We start from the raw sequence: 27,405 nt of genomic DNA on the forward strand, positions 1-27,405 counted from the left end.
CAAACAGTTCACATTCCTGCCACTACCGGCGTTACCGTACGTATCGGCACGTACTCTTCAGAATGAACGCCGTACTTGCTAGCCAACTTCTCTGCCTCTTAGATTATACACCTGAGCTGCGGAAGTGTAGGAAGATTGAATTCTCTAGGCTCATCAGCTAGCCACATGACGGCATACAGCGAGCCAAGACACACTTTGAACTGAACACCCAGTATATATATATATTAACTATTGTGAATGCTCACATTTAAATACATATGTTTTAACATTATTTCCGTTCTTGTTCTCGTTATCGTTTTCGTTCCCGGTTTATTGTGAACCAGCCTTTAATTCCTTTCGGAATATCTTACCGATGTTTTGGTTTAGATGTAAATAAATCCTACGGAATTAAGTAAAGAAGTACGTAAGAAAGAGAAGAATTACGGTGATAAGTAAAGAAATGCTGTACGTAGTGCAGATGAACGAATAAAGAAATTAAGACGTGTGGATGAATGTGAAAAACTAAGAGAGGAAGTAAAACAATGTGCCAGCAAGTGTGGAAGTACGGGAGTAAGCAAACGTCTGCCGAAGAATGGTAAATAAATGCTACGAAATCACGTCCACTACCAGAGAGTTGTGAGCATAAAGTCAGCGTACCAGAGAGGTACAACTCCACCCACACACGTGACGTCAATACAGCACTCTGTGTGGTAAGCCATTTGCACTCTTTAGTAATGGATAGACGTAAAACAACTGAACCTCTATTTCAATAGAAAACAATTAATTCTAAAAAGTATGTTAACGGTAAATTGACTCTTTCAGAGATTTGGCAGAACAGAACGGAGGAGCTTCCAGGTCAATAAGTCTAAACACAGAAGTCTAAAAACCATGAAATCCAACAAAAAAGAGGTCTAAAGTACCAGCATGTCTAAATGTAATCGATGTCCAAGTTAAGGAGGTCTAACATGATAATAATTAAACCAAAATTTAACATTCTGAAAGGAACAACAAAACCCACAGGACGATAAACTCAGTGGCAGGTTGACAATGTAAATGGCAGTGACGTATCAGTAATAATAATTATTCTTTATTTCAGTAATAATTCTTTATTTATACTGGCAGAGTTAAGGCCATAGGGCCTTCTCTTACACTCTACCAGGTCACAAAGTATACAAGCAGTTAAAATTTAACAAAAAGTTAAAGAACGGAATACTAACATATTACAAAAAATAATAATAATAGCATAATAAAATCGAGTCTAAACATGAAAATAATCCAATAATAGAAAAAAGAAAGTAAAATACATTATAATATAATAAAAGCAACAAATGGTTAATATGGAAAACGTAAGGTAGAATATAACAAAATGGAATGTAATAAAATAATAATAAAAAGAAAAGAAATACGAATATTAAATAAAATTCACAATAAAATGGTTATGCTAATAAATTCATCGGCCGATAAAGAGAACAAAAAAGGGGAAAGGAAGGAAAAAGAAATATATAGCCTATATTTTTACAAAACTATCGCAGAGAAAAGGGCTTATAACTGAAAGGAATCTGAATTGAAAAAGTGCAATTTTAATTTATTTTTGAAACTAGACAATGTCCGACAGTCTCTGACATGTTGTGGTAGAGAGTTCCAGAGATGAGCTGCAGAGACGGTAAAAGATGAAGAGTAGAAGGATATTCTGTGTTTAGGAATGGAGAGTGTGATATGGTGTGAGCGAGTATCTATTTCGTGATGAGGAGAAATGTTGAAAACGAGAAGCTAAGTAGCTAGGGTTAAAGGTTTGAAGAATATTGAAGAGTAACATGAGAGAGTGAATAGTTCTTCGCTCTTTGAGACGGGCCCAGGACAGCATATTTAGTGAAGGTGTCTATTTGGAAATTTTTGGATAAGATAACATCCTGAGTCCTGAGAGTATAGTATACTATACTTCATACATGACTATGATATAAGATGTATGTCCAGAGACCCGAACTATAGTATAATATATCTGCATTTGTGTCGTAACTGTAACCTGCAGAATTTTTTCAGCATTTTTTCTCATGTCAGTGACTTTTTTTTAATATAGAATTATATTGAATTTTAAAAATAAAACAACAAATTCCTCAGAACTCAGAAGGATAAGAAAAGATAAAAAGATAATGAAATTCTGTTACAGCAATTAGGCCTACTGGCAGGTCTTGTACGAATAAGACATCGTATTAGGAAAAGTTGCCGGATAGATGATAGACAATATAAGAGCTAGAAGACATCATCGTCTAACTACCAGTTAAAACTTCAAATAACCGAACTGAATGACGTTGAGGAGCAATAATTCTAGCAATTTTCTTCGAAGTTACTCACGATCCAACAGTTGTAACTTGGAAGCCGATTCATTGCACATAATGTATCTTTGTCCTTTGTTCTAGAATTACGTCGACTACATTCTGTCCGGAATGCAGTTATATTGTCAGACTCCAAAGCAGCTATTCTATCAATCGTCTCTAAACACACACCTTCATCTCAAACAGCAGAAATAACTAAAATGCTCTCTCAATTATTATCACTCAATAAAAGAATTCTATTCCAATGGATACCATCCCATTGTGGAATCCTGGGAAAGGAGAATGCGGATGCTTTAGCAAAGAAGGGCAGCACTGCTACTTACAGACCTGTTACTAAATCTACTATTACTCTGTGAAAAGATTTATTAAATCTACATACTTAGACTTCAACAAACAAAATTTGATAACACAATCCCAAGGGAAAAAATGGAACTCTCTGCATCAAAATCCACAGTTAATTCCCGATTTACCAAGAAAATCGTCTGTAGCTATATTTAGATTGGCAACAGGCCATGACTGTTTGGCTAAACACCTGCATAGAATTGGAATATATCAGTCCCCTAACTGCCCATTGTGCAACTCAAACCAAGAAATGGATTCGGAACACCTCATAATCTGTGCTTCATTGGCAGGTCATGATAATATCTTTGAAAAATATTGGACTGCAAGAGGTCAAATGACTTTATTGTCAAACACCTGTCATTAGAAAACAACAACAACACATTCTGTCCGGGGCACAGTATAAGAAGAATCAGTAGGGACAACTCTTGTCGGCACCTTTGATATTGTTGGTACTAAATTCAAGCTCAGTAAGGTCTAGTTCTCAATGAATCCAACTATGTCGCTAGTATCAAACCACTATCAAAATATTAGTAAAATATTTATTTATTTATTTATTTATTTATTTATTTATTTATTTATTTATTTATTTATTTATTTATTTATTTTATTGGTCAGTAATACGAATAATCTTGTATGTATATTATCTATCATTAATATTATGTCGCTAGGAAGTCAAAATACTTATATCCATTGTTGACGTTCATGTTCGCACTTCACCGCAACGGACGCCATGATGTATTATGTTGTACTTGGATCAGTTTTACCAACATAAGCCTCAAACAGTGACTTGAACGTTAGCGTCAATTAGTGAATATTTTCATGATGATTGCATACGGAAGTAATTATTATTATGGTTATATTGCCATTCCTTTGCCTCATGTCTTTAAAATTATTAAAAGATTAGCCGTGCCCGTGCGCTCCGCTACACCCGTTAGAAATAAATATAAAGTAATTACATAATTAAAATAGGACATTTGATCCAGGCAACATTCGTGTTTGATTGAAGGATAAATCGTTTAATATGTTACTTAATTTAAATTGTATTTGAAATATTAAAATGCGATCATTTTGATCCAGAGACCACTCATTTGGTGCAATGACAATTCCTTTAACATGTTATTAATTGTTATTACCAATTATTTTTGGAAAAGCGAAAATTAACAGAAAAATTTTGACTACAGATTTATTATTATGTTTATATTATATTATATTATATTATATTATATTATATTATATTATATTATATTATATTATATTATATTATATTATGTAAAAAGTGTGTTGATAACGGATGTAGTCGAATTAGAAACTTTTTAATTTGTTGAGGGAGCTCTTGAATCTCAGGAGGAACAGCTTTTACAACAGCGCAACATAATCTACTTGGCTCATTACCCAGTTTTTTTTGCATTGCATTTATTGCATATATATTTTATGTATTTTAACACGATTCAATTGAGCATACTTAAAATTTGAATTATAAAATAATGCATTGCTAAGCTAACGTACTATTACTGCATACTAAATCAATACACTCTCGTTGTTCGTTAATTCTCTGAGATAAAAATGAATATGTTCATAAACATTATTTTAAGAAATACAGGAAATGAATATACTGAATAACCTATAAAGTTTTCTGTGCATAAGGAGCTATTTTAATCTTACCTGTCCTCAATTCACTCACAAGTTACTGTAATAACATTATAGCATTATGTCCATCCAGAGAAACTACACTTTCCAGTGATGAAATAATAATTAATTATACAAATCGGTTAATTTAGTTTCCTATATTATTTCATACAAACACAGAAACATTGTCTGTAGGCTATGTTTCATAGCTTTCGATTGTTGTGTCCAAGGCCCCTTATAGACGAAGTCATTTGTTTTTTATTTCAATACACCGCCTTAGATGGCAGTTATTTTAATTTTAAAACTCGTTTATCTCATTAAATATCAGTCCTATCAAACTTTTTCAAAGAATAAAACTTATCAGAAATCATTTTCAAAGAAACTTTGCTTATGTAACATTTTTCACATAAATCAATAATAAGCGAGATATTTGGATTTATTTAATTCAGGTCCCCTTATAACCCGCCTTTTAAATAACGTATTTTGAATGCCATATAGCCTTAAATCTAAGTTACAACGAACTTAATTTATATTCCAATTTTCATCGAAATCCGTTCAGCCATTATCGCGTGAAAAGGTAACAAACATACATACAGACAGGCAGGCAGACATACAAACAAAAATTAAAAAAAGCGATTTTCGGTTTCAGGATGGTTAATTATACATGTTAACACCAATTATTTTTGGAAAATCGAAAATTACCAGAAAAATTTTGGCTACAGATTTATTATTAGTATAGATGAGTAATGAATGTTTGTGCGAGATCGTGCGTATTTGCTTGTTTTCCGCACAAAACCAATCCGCGGAAAGTCTAAAATTCCACATTCAGTATTCCCAACCTAACACACATAACAATTTCCCTCTTCTTACCGCTTAAGTGACATATTGATTTTACTGCTTTAGGCTTTTAACATATTACTTTCAGAGACGTTCAATATAGTAATAATTATAAATTGGAAACTTACCACTGCAATTTCACCTAAATTGCTCTGTTAATTATAGTTTTTAAATATTTGCAAAAATTAAGTAAACTCTATAACTCCACTAAAGTTACTGCATTCAACAATGTTGAAGATAAATATTTTCGTTTTGCAAATTTGCCGTCATTGAACAGAAACCAAGATGGAGATTTCATTGCAACTAATTAGAAATTCCTCTTTCAGGTATGTAATAAACGATCTTCACACAAAATAATGTACGATACACGAGCGGTATGTTTTCTTTCAATTCTCGGAAATTAAAAAAGCTCAACTACGTTTCGCTTTTTCAGACTTTTCCTCGAACATGAAAACATCAACATACCGCTCTATAAAGCATATTACTATTTCAGTTAATATTAAATTATGCCAGACCTGTCGTAGTTGGAGATCCATCTGGTGGAGGTTCCAGATAATACACCCGGTTTCGTGACATGCGCACTCAGAATTTGTTCCCACGAAATGGCTTAGGTGTCTTTACTGTATGTTCTGTATACTGTGTCCGGGGCGTCGTATGTTCGCCTCAGACTAATACAAATATACCGATGTCACGGTCCTAATTATTAGATAGCTTTTGCACATGTTTCGTGAGTACGAATTCTATTAACAGCGGCGTTATTTCTTTAAAGCATCCAGTCATGCGAACGTGAGACAGGGTTCACAATTCGATTCTTTACCCAGGTCCACTGAGCTTGTCAGGGCCAAGTTCAAGGTTACGCTGACCTAAATAGCATCGCCTACCTGTTGCTCCTGGACGAAGTGCTGCGTGTTCGAGAACCGCCGACCCCCACAAATCGATCAAACACAGACTAGCGGGCAGTGGGATAAAATTATGACCGATCAGGTAATTAGCTAAGAAGAAATTGCCTGTTGAAGGATGCACTGAAAAAAATAGTGAACGGGAGAAAAGTTCGGGTCAGAAGAAGATATTAGATGACAGATAACATTAAGACCCAATTGTATAAAACTCCCTGACTAAAGATCAACTTTGATCGAAGATCGAAAAGTGAACCGAGTTCAGACACTTCTTCTATTGTATAAAACTTTTCTGCGATCAAATTACCTTGGTTCAAATGCAATCTAAGTTCACGTGAAAAGGATTTGGCAACATCGCATAAACAAGTGAAATATGTGATGCGCGGATCATGTTGTACAGGTTTGTTCAGTGTTGCCAATCTAGAGACTTTAACTCTTTTTCGACAACAATTTCTTTTAACTTTTATATTGCTTAAATAGGGATTTAGCGACCTTTTTAGCACCCCATAGTGACAAAATTTAATCTTTCTTTATTGATAATGAGAAATCTAGCAACTTTACAACTACTTTTTGGCGACTTTCTGCACACTCTGTTGGAGACACTGGTTTGTTTTGTGCATTGTAAATAATGACGGACAATAAGAAGAAGATTGACCGTTCTCCAAATTGTTATGTTATGGTGTTTGATACTGCTAAACATAATAAACGACAATTTTCGTTTAGTAATACAATTAATTGAAAATTTATGAATGTACCTATCATATCCATTAATAATTAATGGTTGTTATAAACACAATATAATTATAGGTTATGTTATTTGATACTGCTGAACACGATAGAGTCTTGTTTGTGTATTAAGGCAAGAAATTGAAAAAAATATATATACTGTAAATGTACCTACCATATCTATTAATATTAATAATAATAATAATAATAATAATAATAATAATAATAATAATAATGGATATTTTATTTGCACAATCTGTCACTCGTATATTTCATACAGAGAAGAAATAACTGAACTTGGATCATCTAACTTAATCGGAGAAATTTCTTCAGTCAAAGTTGACTTTAGTTTAAGACAAATTAATCTCAGATTAGACTTTATAAAACACAAAATTCCAAGTTCAGCTAGAACGAGGATCAATTTAACCTCTGATCAAAGATTAAATGGTTTATACAATCGGCCCTAAGACATATGGATGTATGCGGAGACTAAGAAGAAGGCGTAAAATAGGAAAGATTGGAGAATGCTGGGTTTGCAGTGAAAGACCTGTCCTAGGAGCAGAAATCTATGAATGAATGAATTCTCAGTAACAAGACAGTGGTGAGAGTTTGGACTACCATAGAGTTGCGAACTTTGTAACCAGCTTATGAAGAAAGCAAGCATTTAAACTTGAAATACTTAAAGCAGGCTCCGCCAGGTCGACTCAAGATCGTGAGAGGGCGTACAGGTCTGCGTACGGCTTCCACTGCGGGCAGTACAGTTGTACACTGCAGTCTATCAGTGGTGGAACCTATCGAGGTCGCTTGGGGGCACCGGTGCACTGCATTTTGCACCAGGAATATTTATGTGCTAAAAATATGAACCTGAGCAATGCAATGAATGTTGTTGCGCAAACAATTAATTTCATAAGGTCTAAAGAACTTAATCACATGGAGTTCAGGGTACTGCTTGATGGTATTAACAGTGAGTATGGGGATTTACTCTACCATACCGAGGTAAGGTGGTTAAGTCGAGAAAAAGTTCTGGAACTTTTTCTCTCACTTAGGAATGAGATTGCCTTATTTATGGATATGGGGAACCTTTTGGAAGCCTTGGATATGAAAGAATATAAGAATAATGCAACAACTGTGCGAAGACTTCGAACGTAGATATCAGGAAATTAGAGAACTTGAACAACAATTTAAGATATTTGCAACACCTTTTTCAGTGAGTGTCCTGGATATTCCTGCTGAACTACAATTAGAAATACTTGATTTACAAAGCGATATTGAGCTAAAGGATAAGTATCAAAACAGAAAAAGTATTAACCATTTCTATACTTGTTTTCCACGAGAAAGGCTTCCTAAACTGTAAAATCTTGCTGCAAGAACATTGTGCATGTTCGGGACAACCTACGTAAGCGAAACACTTTTCTTTAATGAAGTTTACAAAGTCACGTCACAGAAGCCAATTAAGTAACGAACACTTGAAAGCACGTTTGCAATTTGGTGGTACTAAAACAATAGCTTCACGAATTGAAAAACTGCTTACTAACAGAAAACTGTAAAAATCGCCGCGGATCTCTGATGTATAAGAAAAAGTACTATTATTAGAGATTTGTATAACAACGTTTGTACTGTTGTTTTATTTTGTTAATTGAACTTATAGCAATGAGAAGAAGACAAACAGTGAACAGTTTTATTTCGTAGTATGTTAATCTATATAAAAGTGTATACATTATTTTGTTTTGTTTCATTGTTGTGCAAACATACAAACATTTATGTCGTATATAGTTACAGTCTTACTAATAAACCGTGTATAGTTTTTATACGAGACTTATGCAGAGTTGAGACAGAAAACGTTACTAATAAACCGTGAATAAGCTATGGATGTATAAACAGGCTGTAACTATACAATGGGAATTGCTTTGCAGTAGTTATATACACGAAACCCCTTGTTTAAGCGTTGTATATGGGAAAAAAATGGCCGCCCCTTTAACAGCTGTTCGTATCGACTGTCATTTTATGATGATGTTTACCTTGTAACCACAGAAGAACAAACCAAAGATCATAGAATTATTAGAATAATATTGCTGTAGCTTGTACTCTTTGACCAAAATGTAGTGTGGTAATCGATTAGAGCCAGTTGTACTATCGATATTTAACACGCCACACTAGAGCGCTCTACCGGATGCAGTAGAGAACCTCAGATATTCTATTACCTTTCGTAACGAAGTAATGACGAAACTATGACGTAGCTGTGTAACAGTTGTACTGTTATACACGACGTGTGTAGTGATTATTAGTAAGGAATTTACACACGACTTATAAACGAGCTACTCATTGTATAAGTATAAGACAGTTAAACGTCTGTATATAGAGTTTTTATTAGTAAGACCGTTAGTTAATTGTACCAAATTGTATAGCGTATTGTTTTCAGTATAGTGCAATTAACAGTGAAAGGTGTGCTTCAATTAAAAGCTTAAATTAATTTATATTCTTATAACAAATTTGGTTCACATACAAGTTCTTAGCTCCGCCACTGTGGAAGCAGCTACCCTTGCCCGCAGCCGTATGCCAGGGCTTGAGGGTTTGTACGTACGCACGAGAGTGTACTCACTTGACGCCCCCTGACAAAGTATACACACTGTATAACAGCGACAGTGCCACTCTCAAGATGACAGCTGATCTACACAAAGATCAACGATATGGATAACTACGTATCATAATATTGTATACATTGTATATAATAGACCTCTTGTATATAACTTATCACTTTTCACTATTGTGCTGAACATTTGCCACGGTATCTCCTTTCCCCAATTATAAGCAAATCAACGGGAGTTCGTAAAGGAAGGTCATGCGCAGATGGATATTTTACAATGAAATATTATTATAAAAACGCAAAGAATTTAATATCGAGACACATAAGACTTATGGCTTTTGTGGATTTCAAGAAAGCCTTTGATAAAGTAGACAGATCAAGGTTATCCACAATATTCATAACATATATAACCAAAATAAAATTGCAATTAAACAAGATGGTAAGCTACCATCTTGGATACCCATGAATACTGGTGTAAGACAAGGATGTGGACTATCACCCATTCTCTTTATTATTTATATGAACCGAATAATTAAAGAGTGGAAGCAAACTCGCCATGGATATATATACAAATTAACAGATACCACAGTCTACTATATACAGTCGCGAAGCTTGAGGTGATTTTTTGCAAATCTCGTGATAAAGCGCTCCAAGCGGTTAGCAACTAGAAACAATAGACTGTCCACGGTCGACTTTGGACTGTGTCGTATTTCCATCTAGTGCTAGCTCGTTGCGTATTTCACATTGATGCTTGTGAAATGTTCGTTATTGGTTGTAATGAAAATGTTAATGGCTAAAATACAATAATTGGAATAATAATATTTTACTAGAGACGTAGAAAAATTAAGTTTGTTTTAATGAAATTTATTGATCACGTTTTATTTTCAATTCTGGTGGGATTATTATTGCTCAGGCCTACTTTTTTTTCAAAGGATATGTTTTTAATTATAGCTGTTAATTTTGTTGTTATTTTTATTTGTTACTTTACTAGAGACGTAGGAAAAGTCTGTTAGAATAAAATTTATTGATCACGTTTTATTTCCAATTCTGGTGTGATTATTATTGCTTAACCTCATCCCACTTTGTTAACTACGTAAGCCTACACTACAAGTACCGGTACACGTAAGTTACTCCATTAATTCATATTTCCATTATTATTGTTGTAAAGGGAAATGCAAATTAATATTTATTGGTTTCATAGTTCATTATCGCTATAACCTTGAATGAGTGAAGCTATTATAGTAAATTTCAGTTCGTTTTGCACAAACAAAAATTATATTAACTTATTTCTTGCAGGTATCTTCGAGTTTATGGTGGAATTTAATATACTTCATTAAAATAATAAATTAACTTCATGCATTTAATATTTCAATAATGGAAGGAAGGTGTTAATGTTTCCAAAAGAACACAACGAAAGTGTAACATATTTTGCCGTCAGCTAGGAGAGAGATCTGCGATGATGAGGCAATAGTAGCGATCCTAGTGGTGGGCAACTACCCATGTTTGCATATTTACTACATATTGAGCTTCGCGACTGTATATAGTAGACTGTGCAGATACCTTAAATTGGATTCAATTCTCTTTGCAGACGATTTGGTCTTATTAGCACTTTCAGAAGACGACCTCCAAAGGTCAATATATAATTTGCAGCAAGTAGCAGCCACATACAATATGGAAATTTCAACAGATAAAACAAAAATTGTGGCATTCTGTGGGAAATACCCAATACAAAGTAAAATATTCTGTCACTGAATTGTACTACAGTAAGCTCGTGATCGCAAAGGTGTACCTTGAGTTCTTACGCTGAGCTTTGCAGTGTACACTGCATTAAAAGTTTGCTGCGTCTAGATATGAAGAGGAATCTTGAAATGAAAAGTACCGTGTCACAATGGTGGTCATTAGCTGAAAAATAATTACTTATCTCCCACACACCGTTCTCTCGCATCGATTCTATTGTCGCAGTACACATTCGCTTAAAATAGGTGTAATGAATTTAAAGCCCCAGTTACATGGTTGCGCTCATGGTCTCGGAAATGTTAACAGATAAGACTCGAAATAATATTTTCTACTTCCGTTTAGCAGACACTGTAATGCTGAAGAGAATCACAAAATTCACGGGGATTATCTCCATACAATTTACGGAGGAAAGCAGTAGAGATCACGTAATTTTCGTAAGACGACCATGATAGGATTAACAATCTCCTTCAAACTTGTTTCCAAGCACTCAAAAAAGATTAAAATTACTACAGGAAAGACCATTATACAGGAATAACTAATTTTCGATAGATTTCAAAGTACTAGGCACAGAAATGATAGAGCAAATTTACTACCACAACAATTTATTAGTATATTTTTTTTCATTAACCACATGATCTCTGATTTATAATGACGATGAAGATGATGATAATAATAATGATAATAATAATCGTCATCCTCGCATGTTTTGGACCTAGAGATCCGTTACGGTCTCCATTCAACGTGTGAAGGATCGATCTAAGGATCTCTTGCCCGTTGGCTAGTAATTTAGAATCTGACGAGGTATTCTGGAAAGGTTCATTCTTCTTGCATGAGATTTCAGATTTATTCTATAGTTTTGTATATAATCTATGATTGGTTCAATTTGTAGTTTTTCATTATGTCTGTTTTTCTTTTTCCAACTCCTGTCCTTTAAAAAGTTTCATACTTTAAAGCTCAACCATGGCGAAAATGTGACTCACGAGTACATCGTGGCTCGCAATGATAGCTGTGCATTTCTCTTGCTTCCTACCTCCCCAACCCCCACCCTCTCACTCACTGGAGTCAAACTCCGTTCCATTTGTATTTGTCTCTGGCCTGCGAGAGGCGTATCGTCGCAATGTCTCTCTCGAAACCATGTACCTCTACAGAAATGAGAGTTTTAAGTAGGATGAAAGGACGCATTTTTTTTGCTGCCAATATGATGAGAATATTAAATGTATGATTTGTTCACAAGTATTACGAGGAAAACGGTTGTATAAAATAAAACGGCATTATACTACATGTTACTCAAGAAACATTAAAAGATTGAGTTATCATCATCATCATCATCTCTGTACATCGATTCTTTTCCAGCAGATGTACGAATAATGCGGTTAGCTCTTCAATTTAAACTCACAGATTTACAATGTGACGTTAAATGAAAGCTAGATGTAAGGACTTGACAAATGTTGAACTTTCAAATCTTTGTCAAAAAATAAATATCCGAAGCTTCGTTCTTTCGCTTGCTCCATGTTCGCTACAACTTACGTTTGTGAAAAATTATTTTCAGCAATGAAAATAGTAAAAACCAAATTTATATCACGACTGACAGACAAATACCTTCGTGATCAACTACGATTGGCAGTAAGTGACATAATTCCTGATTTTGAAATTCTGTCCCAGAGACATTCTGAAGACAGTTAATTTTAGGTTGTGATAATGTGTCCTATGTTTTATTGTTCATTTCTTTCTTCGTTACACGTAATAAACATTAGTTTGTAACCTTATACTCTATAAAGTTATATTTAAGTGCTTGACGTAAGGAAAATGAAAATCCGTTAATAAGTCAGACAGTTGCTTCACTTCTCCTTCGGGTGCCCGCCTCCCTCCATAGGTGCTATGCACGTTGCAGGTTACACAGTGACTCGGCGCACGATTACATTTTCGCCACGGCTGCTTTAAAGCGATTCCTTCATACTTTCTATGAAACTTTTTAGTAAGACGAGTCCACTCAACTGAAGTGAGCAAGTCCAGTGGTGGGGTTGCTACCTTTGACCTCTGAACAGGCAGAACTTGGATACAGCATTTCCTCTGCATCTGATGGCACGGTTATACCGCCGTGACTCGGTCCCCAGAGCCCCGTTTGTCCCATAGCGGGTTGCCCCACGAGCAGGTGAGGATGGGAATTGGGTAGGAGAGGTTATAGATGGAAAAAATGCACTTCACTATCCTTTGCAACCCTAATAATAATAATAATAATAATAATAATAATAATAATAATAATAATAATAATAATACTTACTTATTGGCTTTTAAGGAACCCGGAGGTTCATTGCCGCCCACACATAAGTCCGCCATAGGTCTCTATCTTGAGCAAGATCAATCCAGTCTCTACCATCATATCCCACCTCCCTTAAATCCATTTTAATATTATTGTCCCAGCTACGTCTCGCCCCCCCCCCAGGTCTTTCTCCCTCTGGCCTTCTAACTAACACTCTATATGCATTTCTGAATTCGACCATACGTGCTACATGCCCTGCCCATCTCAAACGTCTGTATTTAATGTTCCCAATTATAATGCGTGCAGTTCTGCGTTGTGTAACTTAGCGTACTCGCGAGTAAGCCCCTGAACGGAACCGAAGCCAATACGATGAGCGCGCTCCGCCTCACCCATCCCCACGTGTACTGTACTCAATGTTTATGCGCAAACGAAGAGCAGTGGCGAACTGCCATTATTATTGTGTTGGTCGGCGTGTTCCACCGTTTCACAATGTCTTCTATTCATGGACGTAGTACATTCAAGGATGAATGGGAAGAGAAATTTTTGTGATAGTGGGGAGAATATGAAATGCTTAATTTGTTCGAAAATTCTTAAGGGTGTGTTAAAATTCAACATGCGACGACAATACTCAACTTTTCAAAAGGAATATCATACAATTACAGGCATGTTGGACACGTGAAAATAATTTATTTTGAGGCTATCTGTATAACTGTTGGTTATACATAATAATCAGTATATTACAGTACGATTACACTCAGTTCTGCATGACATACTTATAGTTTTTTGTTTAATTTTAGGTGAAATGCTTAGGCCTACAAATATTTTTATAAATATAAAACAAGAAAATACAAACACAAATCATACACGTGTTCTAAGTATTAAACAAAAAAAGCTTCTTGCTAGCTATGTTCTAGCTTGGAATATTGGAAAATCAATTAAGCCCTTTACAGAAGCATCATTTGTAAAATCGTGCATACAGGACGTTACAAAAATACTGTGTCCAGAACAAAGTCAAAGTTTAAGAAAATTAAATTGTTTCCAATTACAGTTCAGAGAAGGAAATTCAAGATTGTAAATGTAATTTAATCTGAAGTCGAAACCACAGTTAACCAGTTTGTAGCTTACTCACTTGCATTTGGCGAAAGCACAGATAGAAATGACAAAGCTCACCTAGCCATTTTCATCCGAGGAGTTAATGAACATTTTACTGTGTCTGAATGTCTTCTAGATGTAATTACAAAATACAACTGGAGAAGATCTTTTCCAGGCACTGAAAGGCACCATAGAACAGAAGAGGTTGAATTTGCAATGGCTTGTGTCAATAGCAGCAGAAGGGGTTCCAGCTTCATAGTATGTCAAAATAATATACAAACGTATGATATTTCTTATTCTTTTGATGTTATTACAGTATTTGTAAACCTAAGCGGACCGTTGCCGCGATCCCCCACTGACCGCTCCCATCTGTTGAGGTACGTGTGTCTTCCCCTTCCCCTACAGTACACTGTGTTCGGCGCGTAGCATCGAGAGCACGAATGACGATACGCTTTTTGGAAATCTCTGCTTTATCCATTCTCCTGTAACTTCATCCCTCTTAGCCCCGAATATTTTCCTAAGGAACTTATTCTCAAACACCCTTAACCTCTGTTCCTATTTCGAAGTGAGAGTTCAAGTTTCACAATCATAAAGAACAACCGGTGAAACAACTTCTTTATAAATATTAAGAATATCACTTATGAAGATTATAATTAAATCTATTTTACTTAATTCAGTGTTTCTTGCATTCAAACGTAATGTAAATTGCACTTAATTGCCATCGACCTGGGCCGAGATCGAACCCGCAATCTCGGGTACAGAAGCCAGTGCTATACCGACTGCGACACCCAGGCCGACTGTTTGTTTAAACATTGTGAGAAACAAGTAAGGAACATTGCTAGTAGCTTTCCTATTTTTTTAATTTTATGAAGAAACTCTACAGGGTGTTTCAAAAGTGATGGTCAATAATTTACAGATGTAAAGTGCAAACTGAAAGAAACGAAAACGCTGCAATAAACATTGGTCCGCAAATTAGCCGTTCATTAAATATTCCCTTAGGCAGAGGGCGCCCTGTACAGTGCCCTGGTAGGTCACCGGATTCAAATCTGATTAGATTTATATGTTTAGAGTTTGTAAAAAGCCTGATATACACTTCTGAGATCAACACACTTCAGGAATTGCGGTTTTGGATTGAACGTGCCTTTCAGCAAATAAGGAATGATCCAGGACTGCCCGACAGGATTCGCATCTCACTACGTTACGTTCATATGCATGGACAGCATTTTGAACACCTGCTCTAGGTGGAATTCCGTTAGGAATGTCTGTACGTCTGCTCTTAGCGATAATATCAAGAAAAAAAATGTGCATTATCTCGAAAACGGTTAATTTGAGTACCAATGTGTACTGGAACCTTTTTGCTCGGGTTAGTTTCTACTTTTCATCTGTAAATTATTAACCATCACTTTTGAAACACCCTGTATAAACAAAAGTTATAGGACTGAGAGGCAAACTAAAGCTGTGGATATCTTGTCGTAGACCTATACGACACGTAAACGAACTTTGCCATTTGTCGCTTACGTTGAATTTTGAATACTAATTAGTTAATACTATCACTATTTCAGGCCAGAAATATGACAGCACATCAGGAAATAAGACCAGAAGCTGTTAAAAGAAAACAAATTACGGCCTAGTAAACGCCCGATCATAAAAGGAAAATGGATACCAGACGATAAGTTGATATACGATCATAGGAACTTTAGGTCACAGAAATGGATGGCATGTGCATTACAATATCGAATCAATTCGTATAACCTAAATTATTGTATAACGAAACAATAAAAGAAAATGAGACATTGCACTTTAGAAGAATAGAACGGTGAATTGATGACGAAAGCTTTAGACCAGGTATGCTCAAAATTGTAAAAGCCCCGATTACACGGATGATGCTGCACTGCATAACACACACAGTGTACGGACTGGGCTCCGCAACTACTGTAGATTACAGCACAGCCCGTGCCATAGCTCTCACTCTCTTACAAATAAGGATAAAAAACTGAATTTTAAAAAGGAAAGAGTATACACTGTAATATTCAGTTATTACATTACTTATTATATTTTATATAGTCATGATACTATTATGTCATTGATGATAGTATTTTCATATTCCACCGTACATTGCAGTCTATTCAACATGTGCATTCTTTTCTGCAAGTAATCGGAAAACCTATTTCGAACGAATTTACTGCAATGCGCAAAAGATTCTCATCTGTTAATCGGGATCTATGTTCGGATTTTTGGATATAGCAACCTTCATTCTCGAAAATATGTTGAGGCAAAAATAGCTAACATAGTGGCAGCGAATAAGCTCATCTTAGTATATTTCATTTTGTCCATATTTTAATACTTCTATGCTTGTGAAGTCATATTCTCCACATTTAGTTCTGAATTTGTAAGTCAATTAACTCGTCCTAGAACTGCACTCTCACAGATTGTACAAATTTACTATGAAAGGATTAACAAAAAGATTAATATCACTCTCTATACGTCTAAAATCACTAAATCTATGTTCTCTGAATTCACATTCGAGCTGTTGCAGTACAGAGATAAAATTAACTATATTTTGTTCACGCACCATAGATCTCTTTACAAGTTCGCCATCCGTGAAGAATTTTAGTGCCTTAGCTAATTCCAAAACATAGACTCTGAATTGTTCGACTCTCTTCAATGTTCGGCCTTTCATGAAGTGCTTTCAATTCTTGAAGCTGTAGTGCACGTTGCACCCATGAAAAATTATTTTGTCATAACATGTATTTCTGTTGGAATAAAATCACTACAATAACAATGATAATAATAATGATAATAATAATAATAATAATAATAATAATAATAATAATAATAATAATAATAATAATAATATAAAAACGTTGGTATATGAATACATATTACAGAAAGCAGCTTCCCTGTCACTTCGGCATGTTCTGGATGGCAGAGCCTATGATGTAGTTTTATGTTGCTCAGTAGTATTCCTGACAGTACCTTACAACATAGTAAACACTTTACGTTTTCACCGAACACACGACAAAAATAGTCTTCCTCCCACACTGTACGGAATGATCGTTTGCTTACAGAAGGTTTTGACTGTGTCATTGTCCCGCACTATTCGTACGTTTACTAAGTACTTGAACTGCCTTCTGCAGTCATCCGTCGAGCTTCGAACGGGGAACAGCTCGCTCTACATTTGAAGGTCGTGATTACAGAACGTAATCGGGAGTCAGAGAATGAGCATACCTGCTTTAGACCTACGTTTATGTTTATGACATGACTTCAAAGGCCTGAAAATATTTACCTTAGAATATTCAATCCACTTTCGTAATAGAGCAGTCCTTTAGTTTATTGCTAGAAAAATACAATACAAAGAAATTGTGAATATACAAAATTCTATCACTCCCCTGAAAGAGAGAGTGGTCTCGTGCTCAGGGGAGAATTCGTTACATAATAAAGTCACATCATAAATTACAATAAAATAGCATGTAAAAGAATAATATTTACTCATAACAAATTGCTTACCTATATTTTTAATCTGATACTGTTAGCGTTAAATAGAGTAGGGTATTAGAACTTGTCCTTCTCCAGCAATTCAGAGAAAGAAATAAAGAGACGAATCAGCATGGCATGGAAGAAGTTCTGGTCTCTAAAGTTCATACTTACAGACAAATTCCAGAAGCTAAGCTTAAAGGTTGAGACCCTGGAAAAATCTGTATTACCTGTACTACTGTATATGGATGCCAAACCTGGTCCCTAACATCAAAACAGAGGCGTATGCTTCAAACCTGCCAACGGAGTATGGAAAGAAAAATCCTGCAACTTTCTCTGAGGAACAGAGTCAGGAACGAGGAGCTACGCAACCGTACCGGCATGAAAGACGTCCTAAACACCGCAGAAATGGGGAGGGCGCGTGGTAAGGATGGACCACAGACGATGGCCGCACAGATTGACATTGTGGGATCCCAGGATCGGCAGAAGAAGAGTGGGACGCCAGACAACTAGATGGGCAGATTTCTTCAAGAAGAAGGCAGGACCACATTGGACGAGCAGTACAAGAGACAGACAGCTATGGAGAAATCTAGAAGCCACCGTCCTCAGTGTGTAGTGTGGTGTGAATCTTACAAGTGCAAGTGTTTGTGTGCATAGAAAACTCCTTAGGATCGGCTCACCTAACGAGTGAAGTCTACTGAGCCAAGCCCTATCAATCAGGAGGCCCTTGCCCTTACGGGATCTAGTAGGCTAAATTTATTATTATTATTATTATTATTATTATTATTATTATTATTATTATTATTATTTAAAAATTGGAGATTTATCCTTCGAAGAGGTGGAAAAATTCAAATATCTTGGAGCAACAGTAACAAATATAAATGACACTCGGGAGGAAATTAAACGCAGAATAAATATGGGAAATGCCTGTTATTATTCGGTTGAGAAGCTTTTATCATCCAGTCTGCTGTCAAAAAATCTGAAAGTTAGAATTTATAAAACAATTATATTGATTGATTGATTGATTTATTGATATAGTTCACAAGTACAAAACTTAATAATATAACAAAAGATCTATAAACAAATGTAGTTCTACATACTAAATATACAATTTCCTAGACTCATTATTTTAACGCAAATCTCAATAATTTATTGGTTCAAACTTGCACTTACGTCTGGTTTTAGTGCATGTTTAAACCAATAATGATAACCATTAAGACATTAAACCTTATTTATCTGCCCTTTTCACAATTTAATTGTAATTATTTAGGTCTTACTTTACATAATAACTTATTATTCCAAAAAAATGTGATCAGATGTCGACATAATGTAAGTCATGAACCTGAATTAGCTGACTCGATACATTCTATATGTAGGTTAATCTTTATTTCTTACAATATTTCCTTGTCAGCAGAAACGTTTGCGTAACTTCAATGAAGACTATCACATACCCGCTTAAACACAAACTTGCCAAGTTGCTTACATAATCAACCTCAATTTAATTTCATAATTGTGTCTCATGTACTCATTATCAATTCATTACTATTATAATGCCTACTAAATTTATTATAAATGCAGTCTTGTCTCGGTAGCTCATATAGTAGCGTGTCGGTTCCACCAAAACAATTATATTACCGGTCGTTCTTTATGGTTGTGAAACTTGGACTCTCACTTTGAGAGAGGAACATAGGTTAAGGGTGTTTGAGAATAAAGTGCTTAGGAAAATAGGCCTATCTGGGGCTAAGAGGGATGAAGTTACAGGAGAATGGAGAAAGTTACACAACACAGAACTGCACGCATTGTATTCTTCACCTGACATAATTAGGAACATTAAATCCAGAAGTTTGAGATGGGCAAGGTATGTAGCACGTATGGGCGAATCCAGAAATGCATATAGAGTGTTAGTTGAGAGGCCGGAGGGAAGAAGACCTTTGGGGAGGCCGAGACGTAGATGGGAGGATAATATTAAAATGGATTTGAGGGAGTTGGGATATGATGATAGAGAATGGATTAATCTTGCTCAGAATAGGGACCAATGGCGGGCTTATGTGAGGGCGGCAATGAACCTCCGGGTTCCTTAAAAGCCAGTAAGTAAGTACATGTGAGGAATATTTTTTTCCTAAAGTTTCGATATATCGGTATCTTTTTGTGACATCCTGTATACCAGCACTTAGTAAAAATAAATTTCACTTTTACATGACCTAGTATTCTGAAAGGAATATTTGGTGCAAAACTGTTATTCGAAGAGATGCTGGAATCATTTAAAGACAGAATTGCTTCACTGCTGTGAATGCAGGCACAAGCCAGATGCGCTAGGGATCGATATTACACACATTCTGCTGCGGGTGTTTCTAAAATACATCTCCACGTGAGACTGCCTTTGTAACAAGGGCACTTGAAGGGTTCTAAGGGCACTTCTGGAGAGTTCAATTCAAACGTAATGTAACAAAACAATAACTAAAGCAGCAGGTGTATGTATATTTGCACTAAATGTAGCTACAAGATCGGCTTCAAACTAATTCTCAATCTATTGCAACTGGTAAATGATGATTTGATGAGAAACCGAAACTATCTCAAGGTTAAAACATGAATTATTACTCCATTTTGAATCTTGCGTACACCACTCTTAACACTTGAATATAATTAATTGATGAACTAGTGGACTTACTCGTGTTAAATATGAAATATCTGTCCGGCTTACAGCTGTTTCAGTGCTTCACGCACCATCATCAGAGCCTACTAGATCGCGGCGTCAACTCGAAATTCTCTGCCTGTTAGGAGGGCGTGTTTTATTGTTGGAAGGTGTTGAATTGTGGAGTCGAATAGTGTGTGTGTACTGAAATTGATCTGTGTGTTGAGGATTTGATCGGGGTGTGTTTTAGTGTGTTTGTGTATTTCATATTGTTCCAGTGTGTTGAGTTTTTGGTTCTTGGGTTGTGTGTGTAGGATTTCCATGACCGTATTTATGTTATTGTATGTATGGTTAGTATTGGTTATGTGATCGGCATATGTAGGCCTAGATGTATTGTGTCCTCTGGTTATAGCTTTAATGTGTTCTTTGTAGCGTGTTTGGAATGATCTGCCTGTCTGTCCTATGTAAAACTTGTTGCAACTATTACATTTGAGTTTGTACACACCTGTGTGATCGTATTTATTTGTTTGTGTTTTTTGTGTGTTGAGCTGTCTTTGTAGTGTGTTTTCATTCAGGAAACAGAAATACAACATAACATACAGAACAGAAAACACAATACAAATAATAATCATTGAAATACTGGTTTCTGGAATCGGCTGCAATTTCACTGCATCCTAGATTGATTCCTTTTGTCAATGATTGTGTACTTGGTACTCGAACGGTGGTAAGTGGCCCTTGTGAGTTGTAACACCTTCAATTACACTAATTAGTGCACTAACAACAGCTCTGGGAATAGGTGTAAACTCATCGTGGACAAATTAACTGTTAGTCTACCAGTTCCAAATATATCGGTTCATTATACTTTACTCACTTACTTACTGGCTTTTAAGGAACCCGGACGTTCGTCGCCGCCCTCACATAAGCCCGCCATTGGTCTCTATCCTGAACAAGATTAATCCAGTCTCTATCATCATATCCCACCTCCCTCAAATCCATTTCAATATTATCTTCCCATTTACGTCTCGGCCTCCCCAATGGTCTTTTTTCCTCCGGCCTCCCAACTAATCCTGAATTCGCCCATACGTGCTACATGCCCTGCCCATCTCAAACGTCTGGATTTAATGTTCCTAATTATGTCAGGTGAAGAATACAATGCGTGCAGTTCTGTGTTGTGTAACTTTCTCCATTCTCCTGTAACGTCATCCCTCTTAGCCCCAAATATTTTCCTAAGAACCTTATTCTCAAACACCCTTAACCTATGTTCCTCTCCTAAAGTGAAAGTCCAAGTTTCACAATCATAAAGAACAACCGGTAATATAACTGTTTTATAAATTCTAACGTTCAGTTTTTTTTGACAGCAGACTGGATGATAAAAGCTTCTCAACCAAATAATAACAGGCATTTCCCATATTTATACTGTATTTAATTTCCTCCCGAGTATCATTTATATTTGTTACTGTTGCTCCCAGGTATTTGAATTTTTCCACCTCTTCAAAAGATAAATTTCCAATTTTTATATTTCCATTTCGTACAATATTCTAGTCACGAGACATAATCATATATTTTGTCTTTTCGGGATTTACTTCCAAACCTATATCTTTACTCGCTTCAAGTAAAATTCCCGTGTTTTCCCTAGTCGTTTGTGGATTTTCTCCTAACATATTCACGTCACCCGCATAGACAAGCAGCTGATGTAACCCGTTCAATTCCAAACCCTCTCTGTTATCCTGGACTTTCCTAATGGCATACTCTAGAGCAAATTTAAAAAATAATGGTGATAGTCATTATACTATTGCGTTTGTAAAATTTATATGCATACCAGATATGTAAGGGATGATTTATTAAATTTCATGCTTATTTTATTCTATCAGGGAAATCCTTCTTCCTCCCTTCCTTTCTTCCATTCTTCCCTTCCTTTATTTTTCTTTCTTTCTTCCTTTCTTTCTTTATTCCTTCCTTTATCTATTTTAACTCCTCTGTAGTAACGACTTACAGACCACAGCGGTGTAGGGTATTGTCTATGAATCCACACTAGACATCTGAAAATTACAGGCCTCGAAGGATGTGAAATTAGCATAACGCGGGACCACCGCAGTGACATTACAGGACAATTACAAGACAACTGACAACCATTCAGTCCCGCAGACGGGTGATAAATTTCTTCCATTGCCTAAGACGAAGAAAGCGACATGATGCTGCAAAATAGCGATTTTTTTTCCCCTCAGCATTTTGGTTGTCTGTGCAGAGACCTGATTTTGTATACGCGTATATTCGGTACCTCTAAGTTACTCATACTGCAAATTCAATAATTTCTCTAGTTTTCTAGCAAACACATTATCAGTCACTCAAAATAAAAAGCACTACTGTTTATGTAAAAGAAAAGTCCGCATTTGTGGAGTAAAACGGTTAGCGCGTCTGGCCGCGAAACCAAGTGGCCCGGGTTCGATTCCCGGTCGGGACAAGTTACCTGGTTGAGGTTTTTTCCAGGGCTTTCCCTCAACCCAATATGAGCAAATGCTGGCTAACTTTCGGTGTTGGACCCCGGACTCATTTCACTGGCATTATTACCTTCATCTCATTCAGACGCTAAATAACGTAAGCTGTTGATAAAGCGTCGAAAAATAAAAAAATAAAATAAAATCTAAAAGAAAAAGGTTTTTACCTTTTGAATTTCATAATTTTCATTAATACAGATTTTTAAATTCTCATTAAACGTGGCGTATTAAGAAATACTCAACTTCATTAGATGACGAAGTCCGAATTCACGGGTTTAGGTGACCTTCGGCTAATTTAATGTGTTCGAAGGCCGTCTTACATTTGATAGTTTATCAGCACTGTATGAATTTCTGCATTACTAACCTGTTATCTTGAAAACAGGACGTCGTAAATTGCTGGCCTCATTTTGCAGTTCCGCGAAATCCCTGTCTGTCAAACCTCTTCAAAATCTGAAATAATATTAAACAACGTAATTTAAAATGTCATCAGTACACATATTTCCAAATCTCCACTTCGTACGTCACCGACCGGCAGCCAGGGGAAGCTCCGGAATAATAATAGAATAGCAATCGGACGGAATGATATTTACGCCTAATATGGAGAGACGGGATATCCCCGAAGAAAACTAACTGCGACTTTATCAACCATGAGTGACATCTGTGGATTTTTTAATGACTATTACACTCTTACTACGTCATACTACTTTTGACCAATAAAACGGTACGAAAGGACGTATTTCAACCAATCACGGCTGCTTATCGCACAATTTTATCGCGTCCCTAGCATTTGTTTAATTTTATCGCGTCCCTAGCATTTGTTTCTTTGTTTGCCAACATTTGAAACTGCGCTGGTCTGGACGTCAAAAAAAAAAATATATATATATATATATATATATATATATAATGTAATTACAAACCACTCCAGTCGATGCACAGCAGTTTCAAATATGACTCGCATTGGCGTTCAAGTACAAGAATTAATAAAAATCACTGATCATACCTATGCATCTTCTGAAATCCGATTTACAAATAAATGAAGAGCACAAATCGGAAATCCTGAATAAGTTGAATACACCATGTAGGCCTAAATCAACGAGTTCCACTTCTATTACGCACACGTCCAATATAACATCAATTGAACCACCAACCACATTCAAATTTGAAAATTGTACATTCAATAATTATTCCTTTTAAAATTATTCATGTTTATTTTTTATGTCATCGTCGTTACTTAAAACTTTTCTAACACTTGTGTATATTAGTTATGTTATGTTACAGCTTCTGCTATATGATATTATGGATAGTCACGTATCAGAGATTGTTTAATATTAAGATTTATTGAAAATCATCTGTCAAGTGACGTTGATTACTGGGATTCGGATAATTGAAGTGGAATGTTGCATTTTAATAAAAATGAAACTGAATCAACAAGCCTTCTTGACTAGTAACATTACCATCGTGTATAATAATAGATCGAGAACTTCTCGACGAGAAGGCATTGCTCACTACTGCCATCTAGCATGCATCTAGCGTAATATTTGTAATGTTGAGATGGTACAATAATACATTTGAATACAGTTGTATTTTCGTATTGTCAATTAATATTTTATTGTATTGGAGTACTTCGTTACTTCTAATCTTTATATACTTTCTTCTAATCGTGTAATAGTCAATTAAATCCCACTCGAGTTTTGATTTTCTCTAGATAAATCAAAACGTCTAGTGAGATTACCGTTGAAAAAACCCAGGCCTGACAGGGAATCAGGTTGTATAATGTTACTTAACTTACCCAACTATACTAGAATCATATTTCTGTATTCGTAATTCGAGATTCAAAATTCATAGCATTCTTACAAACGTGGAGATTAAATTATGTCCAGTTCTTTTTATTCAGACGCAATAGTCTTTTCCATTGCTCAATATTTTCAGAGTTACATTAATTTGAAGTTGTTAGTAAAATACCGTCCATCTTTAGTTTTAGGGGTAAAAAAATATTACAAATACAGAATGAACTATTCAGAAATGTAATTTCTTTAATTGGTCAGTGTTCTGAAGCTGAAAATGTGTTGTTAATTGCTTTGTACAGATTTTGTTTTTCAATTTTTAACTGAAAATTACATCATTCTTACGCACTTATCACAAAAATTGTTACAAATCATAAGACTTTAGGGACTTGAGTCTTTACAGTTTAATTATGCATCCTAATGTACAGTCTTAAAGAACTTACAAGAGTGGTGTGATTTGTAACAACTGTTGTGATAAATCGTAAGGAAATGTAATTTTATAGTTAAAAATCGAAAAAAATTCTGTACGAAGTAACTATGGAATTCACATCACATTTTTAGCTTCAGAATACTATATTATTTTAATGTACCGAAGTACATATGATATTTCCATGCAGATATTCTGCGTCATCATACGATGAAAGAGTAATGGAACGGAGAAAAATTCTCTCCGGCGCCGGGATTTGAACCCGGGTTTCCAGCTCTACGTGCTGATGCTTTATCCACTAAGCCACACCGGATACCACCCCGGCGCTGGGCAGAATTGTATCTGATTAAGTTCCAACTCTTGGGTTCCCTCTAGTGGCCGCCCTCTGCACTACGTCATAGATGTCTATGAGCGTAGGACCGAAGTCCACACATGTGCTGAGGTGCACTCGTTATGAGTGACTAGTTGGCCGGGATCCGACGGAATAAGCGCCGTCTTAAATCACGAAGTGATTTACGCATATCATATATTATTTTAATGTACCGAAGTACATATGATATTTCCATGCAGATATTCTGCGTCATCATACGATGAAAGAGTAATGGAACGGAGAAAAATTCTCTCCGGCGCCGGGATTTGAACCCGGGTTTTCAGCTCTACGTGCTGATGCTTTATCCACTAAGCCACACCGGATACCACCCCGGCGCTGGACAGAATCGTCTCAGATTAAGCTCCATCTCTTGGGTTCCCTCTAGTGGCCGCCCTCTGCACTACGTCATAGATGTCTATGAACGTAGGACTGAAGTCCACACATGTGCTGAGGTGCACTCGTTATGAGTGACTAGTTGGCCGGGATCCGACGGAATAAGCGCCGTCTTAAATCACTCTTTCATCGTTCAGAATACTAGTTAATTAAAGAAATGATACTCCTGAATATTTCATTCTTTATCTGTAATATTCTTTTACCCTTGAATATCAAGAATAATGGCATTTTTCAAACAAATTCAAATTGGTGTAATTCTGAAAATATTGAGATTAGGACAAATGTTTATATGACATTTTTGCTCAGAATGTCTTCGGAAATAAGCTCCGTAAGGGACGATAAATCCTCATGAATCACCCTGTATAATATACCTAGTAGCATTACTTCTCTGAACTACATTAAAAAACAAGGGCATTCTGAATCAATTTCAGTAACCGAATTCCATTCCTTAGTATGCGCTCTATAAAGTGCATGAGATTATTGTAACGAAATTTCAAGTCACAATTATTCCATGTAAAATACCAGCTATCCGCCTTTAGCCAAGAAGAAGCAAGGAAAGTAGAATATTCGTTGAGAAGAAGTCTGTATTTCTTAGCCTTCTTGCCATCATGCAGAAGCTAAGATGATTTCCATCAATAACCTTACCTACCACAAACAACCTCAGCTCTTGTTAATGCATTTTCAAAACCTATTAGTTTCGCATGGCTAGATGATTCCTACGCTAGGGAACAAAATGTCAGTAATCTTTAAAACGCAGGATTTTCGCGAAGTTTTTCTACCAATGCGGGGCTCATTATTGTTTCAAAGTCCCCGACAGACAGCAAACAGCGTCCCTTGAGCCCTGGCCCGGAATGTGTCCGCATTCTGGTTATTTATGCAAGAGTCACTCTGTTCTTGTCACAATATGTTCCTCTGTCGAAGGGCTAAGACTGCGGATAATGTGTACGAGTGTGTCGAGCTCAGAGTCGTGATGACAACGTTTTCTGACTGATGGTGGCTTAATTTCTTATTCATTTCCTTTTACGAGTGTTTTTGCTCGGAGAAACTAAACGAGTCTCACGAGACGTTATTAAAGAGAGACACCTACTGTAGTTTAACGGAACTAGAAACGTAAAAGTAATGGACGTATGTATAGTGAGGTTTACATAAGAACAGTTTCTGAACAGCAAAAATTGCCGTCTTTTCAGCGTTGCCAACTGTTACCAGATATCACCATCTCATATATAAAAGTCAATGTGGCTATATATGTATGTATGCATTCTATACAAATCTGCACGCTTTGACCGATATTTCTCAAAGTTTCCACGTTTAACCTTCATAACCAGGAGAAGAACATAGGCTACATTAAAATCGGACAAATGGACGCTAAATTAATTACAAAGATAAAAAATAAAAATAAATACGATGAAACATTGATG

The 27,405-nt window shown here is 35.9% G+C and overlaps 2 protein-coding genes across 9 annotated transcripts in view; one reads left to right on the plus strand and one right to left on the minus strand.

The window, feature by feature from the left end:
- Positions 1-27,405, minus strand: part of LOC138709609 (uncharacterized) — an 809,429-nt gene that overhangs the window by 700,448 nt on the left and 81,576 nt on the right. For all 7 annotated transcript variants that reach the window (XR_011334961.1, XR_011334963.1, XR_011334962.1 and 4 more), the window contains exon 2: positions 23,378-23,463. The gene's annotated coding sequence lies outside the window, so the exon portion shown is untranslated. The remainder of the gene's footprint in view (positions 1-23,377; positions 23,464-27,405) is intronic.
- Dh31 (diuretic hormone class 2) overlaps positions 1-27,405 on the plus strand; it is a 718,880-nt gene that overhangs the window by 314,440 nt on the left and 377,035 nt on the right. The window lies entirely within an intron of this gene.

Source organism: Periplaneta americana, chromosome 11 (assembly GCF_040183065.1).
Source record: "Periplaneta americana isolate PAMFEO1 chromosome 11, P.americana_PAMFEO1_priV1, whole genome shotgun sequence".
NCBI classification, from domain to species: domain Eukaryota; kingdom Metazoa; phylum Arthropoda; class Insecta; order Blattodea; family Blattidae; genus Periplaneta; species Periplaneta americana.